The sequence below is a fragment of the Pecten maximus genome, chromosome 14 (assembly GCF_902652985.1).
Source record: "Pecten maximus chromosome 14, xPecMax1.1, whole genome shotgun sequence".
Classification (NCBI taxonomy): Eukaryota; Metazoa; Mollusca; class Bivalvia; order Pectinida; family Pectinidae; genus Pecten; species Pecten maximus.
In genome coordinates this window covers 25,502,645-25,507,664 of record NC_047028.1, presented here as the reverse complement: position 1 = coordinate 25,507,664, position 5,020 = coordinate 25,502,645, and the positions used below count along the sequence as shown (strand labels likewise).

General features: G+C 34.8%; 1 long non-coding RNA gene across 1 annotated transcript; it reads left to right on the top strand.

Annotated features, from left to right (window-relative positions):
- The first annotated feature begins 1,134 nt into the window (after nt 1-1,134).
- LOC117342831 lies at nt 1,135-4,814 on the top strand. The gene is made up of 4 exons (XR_004535906.1): nt 1,135-1,232; nt 1,468-1,550; nt 2,077-2,150; nt 2,751-4,814. It is a non-coding gene; the product is annotated as an uncharacterized LOC117342831 (long non-coding RNA).
- Nucleotides 4,815-5,020: the final 206 nt, after the last annotated feature.

Sequence of the window (5,020 nt, the reverse complement as noted above, 5' to 3'; positions counted from 1 at the left end):
TTTCTCAAAGACTTACTTAATGTTAAGAAATCGGTAAATTCTTCTATGGTCTTCTTCGAAACTGGTAGATATTCATTGTATGTGCAACGTAAAATAGCAGTAATGAAATATTGGCTGAAATTACTAAAAACCAATAATTGTGTTTTAAAATCATGTTATGACGCACTTGTCGAATTGAATAATAAAAAACCTAATTGTAAAAGTAATTGGGTTTATCATATTAAAAATGAGCTTTGTAGTTTAGGTTTTGGTTATATTTGGAACAGCCAATACGTTTTAAATGAAAGTCATTTTATGCAAGTATATGTCCAGCGTGTTCATGATGTATTTATTCAAGAATTACGCAGTGCGTTTGATATATCGTCGAAATGTTATTTATACAAACATATTGTGGATACCTTCAATACTCAATTTTATCTTATTAAGCCAATTAATTATAAATTTAAAAAGTTATTGAGTCAATTCCGTATGCAAGGACACAGTCTAAATATTGAATCTGGGCGCTACAATAAAATACCTAGAAGTCAAAGAGTTTGCACAGTTTGTGACAAAAATGACGTCGAGGACGAAGTACATTTTGTGCTTCTTTGTCCTGCATATTCTGAACTAAGAAAAACATACATCAAAAAGTATTATTATTCTCGTCCAAGTGTTTATAAATTGATAGAATTATTTTCCAGTAAAAGTGTTAAAACCTTGAATAGATTGGGTAAATTTTTGTTACATGCCACTGCAGAAAGAAAAACTCTCCTTGTAAGTAACTAAATTAAATGCGTTTTGGAAATTATGAATACACTGTTTTCATATGTAGTGTTCTTGTATATACATTATATATGTATGTAGAAAGTATGTTATTTATATTGAATAGTACATGTTTAAATTATGTCGTCATACTGTCATGACGGTCATAGGCATGCAATACGTAGACGCTGTAATTGTTATGCATCAGTTACAAGTTTTCAAAAGCAATATGTTATTCATTATTATGTGTCGTAAGTATATTGCCTGTGTTGGGCCCTCCGCCATCTTGTCATTCAAGTTGCAATATGTATACATATTATATGAATATTGTGTTATCCTATATGCTGTGTTGCATTTGGAATAAATAAATTGAAATTGAATTGAAATTGAAGCCTGGGACTGACCTGTACGGACGTTGATACACTGTAGATACAAATACAGTCAACTCATCTCTATGCTCGCGCAAGATGAGATTATCCAGCTGTGCTGGGGTAAGTGATAGTCTTTACAAATATATTCAGAATATAAGCTAAGTAGACTGCTATGTATATCTTAATTCAATTGGTGTAAATGTAAGGTTGATAAGTTTCGTTGTCGTGCTGTAAGTTGTTAATACTTTGTCCGCATGATTTTGTACATGTACCGCGATATACCTATTGTTAGTCGTCGTATGTATTTCTGTATTTAGAGTTTGTCATTGTCTTATTATTTGTATTATTGTTATAGGTTGTCGAGAGGAAGTAATAAATAAATGTATGATGAACTGTATTCAAGGCTTTGTCGTGAGTGAAAAGAATCCCCGGAGTCAGGTGACATGTATATAACATAACTATATTATGACGCATTATAATTATTTACAAAGCGTATATAGACATCACAAAATAGTCCTATTTTATCACTATGTTTTTTTTATTTTTTTTTTTTTTATAAGTTTACATACATTACAGATAGCCGTAAATATTTTCGTTGTAAAACAAGGGCAAAGTATATGTAGTAAAGCACAGGTACATATACATGCATACCAAAATAAACAGGTAAGGTATATCAGGTAAATACATCAATCTATTCAGGGTTACCTTTCATGAAGGTTGAAGGGCAACCCTGGGAGAGATTGCTTATAAATATATCTCGCGTCATATACGACATATATAGCCAGGAATTAATTAACTCATTGTAATGAACAGAGAAAAAATGTTTTTAAAAGCCAATTTTATCTCCCCTTTGGCATTTCTCCTTCAAATTGTTAAAGTTGGCCAGTACAATATATAGGTGTAGATGAAAATTGATATGAGAACATACAACATACGTAACTATACGAGCTGTATCTATTTTTAGATTAGGGACGTGGCTATCCGTTCACTGCAAGTCGAGTCGATCGCTATATAAGGACATAAACATTTCTAGCGAAGGTGAGTGGCTATCCGCACTGAAATAAAGATACTCTCCAATGCTAGTACCAATGAGTGTACGAACGGACTTTAAACTCCACGACAGAGACATATGGTATGATTATATATAACTTCCTATCTTACACTTGGCAGCCATTATGATGTCCTGAATCAGACAGTCAACGAGTCTGTCAGCGGAACATGTCGCCGGGAAAATAATGCTATACTAATAGTGACACTGATCAAAGCCACTTGTATCTGGTAATTAACACCAGAGTTAAAATTATCCTCGATATGTACTATACTGTATATATTGAGAATAATTTTAACTACCAGATAAAACTGCCTATGCATGAAACCAATCTATAAACTAGATCTGTTTTGTCTTTTGAAATCGGAGGGGAATATCATCATACTGGACAAATTCAAATAAATGTGTTGAATACAAGATGTTGGAAATCTTAAAACTCTTGCTTTTTGGTATGTACATTTACATATAACACAAAAGCTTGTATATATGTGAAACATAACGATATTTTTCGTTGTTTATTTTTTTTTGTTCAGCTTTTCCGTGTTCTATGACTATATGTGATCATTTGTAATTTACTTGTCTTGTTACAGTGCTAACATGCAAACCGTTGACGGTTCAGGCCGTGTATTACCTGGCACTACCCGACAACTCGGTGACCCATTTGTCGAACATCGTTGTGCAATACAAAAGACAGTGGGCGGGACCACAATACCAATTACCGCAGCTCATTATAACCCACGAGCGAATCGGCGCTCTCGGATTGACAAGGCCACGTGCGACAGAAATAACAGACCGATTGACTGTCTTGTGGAGCGCATCATTTCACATAAATACAAGTTATATATGTGCTACTGCATTTGAATAAAGGGTGGATTGTCAAAATAAAATATTTATGGGAATTGTGTACTTTTCCCAAGTGGCAAAAGAAATACCTTTGAATTAAAAGGACTGTTTTACTCTCAACGTAACCCAATTTAAGTATTGTAAAAAAAAAATCTCAATTCGCCCCCAAGTATCACTAATTGGTTAATTAACCGTAAATAGACAGATGACATTTGTGTACGATAAGTTATTCTGTACATTTTCGGTGTTTATTTTAATACTGGTAGGCACAGAAACTCGTCCAATTCTCATTTGCGCACACATGTAGTTCTCATTGATATATAGATTTTGCACATTTCTGTTGTCGGAACGATAGCGATATATAAACTTGAAATTGAGGTTTTGGGCAATACTGTATGTCCCCTTGTGATAAATGAGCATGGCGATTGTTTAAACATTTTCTCATAGATTTTGATTAAAGGAATGTTTTTGAAAAACCTAGCTTTTTATTATTGCAGGGACTTGACATGTTACCTTGAGAGAAGAACATTAAATGTTAACAAAATTATTCTATTTACATGTAATCCACTTCATATCCCTATGTATTGAACACATTTCCGTGATAATAATAATATATAAATCCTACCCTAGATCCCTATTTTAGGGTCAATTTGAGAAAGGAAACCGAAAATCGTATGTGAAGTAAATGTTTTACACTGTGTGACGGGGCTGACTGTTGTACAATGTTTTGATGAACCGATCACGGGTGTTGTATCACTGTCGGCTGATTGTAAGGTCCTGTCAAACGCATCTGGTGTTTTGTCATAATTTGGCATGCTATAACCACAGGTGCCCGACTCGTTTTATAAAATAATAACATATAAGAGTACATATCTCATTTATATGTACTCTTATATGTTATTATTTTATAAAACGAGTCAGGCACCTGTGCTATAACCAGTGCCTTTTCACTTGAAGTCAGATTTGTCTCCGGTTGTGTGCAATAATGGAGAAGAATAAGTTTATCATCCTGGAAAACCAGCAAATGAAAGTTTACGTCTTGCGGTTTTGGAACTTTTTTTCCAATGGAGTATCCTACGGTAAAATTAGTAGGAAGTGCGGTTTAACCAAAGAAGGCTGTACGAAAATTGTAAAAAAAAATCTACTTCCGTGAAAACACCGCGGCAATGCACTACCGACCGGAGCAGCTTCATTTTTTCGACGAATCTTCCGTTATTAAAACTGCAGGAAACAGGAATTACGGACATAGTTTTGTAGGTACACCAGCCGTCAAGGTTCAGAGATATGTAAGCAATTGTACGTACACGGTTAACTTGTGTTGTGGGTTTTTTGGGGTGGACTTCTTTGATATTATTCAGGGGCCGTCAAATGTCCTAGAAATGATAAAGTTTTGACCAACTTTTACAACAACGGAATGAATTTAGAAATCCGATTATTGATAGGGGTGACTATATCATTCTTGATAACTGCGGATTTCATCATCACAGGGTCGGAGAACAATTACTACGTAATCTTCTTGGTCAACATGGCGTGGAATTATTATTTCAGCCCCCGTACAGTCCGGAAGAAACGGTCTACGGGAAAATGCTTTGTTAACATATAACTTTACTGAACTCGCAACGACATTGGCAATTACTGACATTCCCAATCATGCCTGCGAAAAACTGTTTGAAAAATGTGGATATGTATAGTGACTACTGTTTACATTTCTAATTTAGTACTACATTTTTGTATATATATATATATATATCATAGACACGATGAAATTTAAAAGAGAAGTCTAATAAAATCCTGTATATAATTGAACATTGTATCAATCTCATGTGGTCTGTTATTTCTGTCGCACGTAGCCTGTCAATCCGAGAGCGCTGATTCGCTCGTGAGTTATAATGAGCTGTGGTAATTGGTATTGCGGTCCCGCCCACTGTCTTTTGTATTGCACAACGATGTTCGACAAATGGGTCACCGAGTTGTCGGGTGGTGCCAGGTAATACACGGCCTGAACCGTCAACGGTTT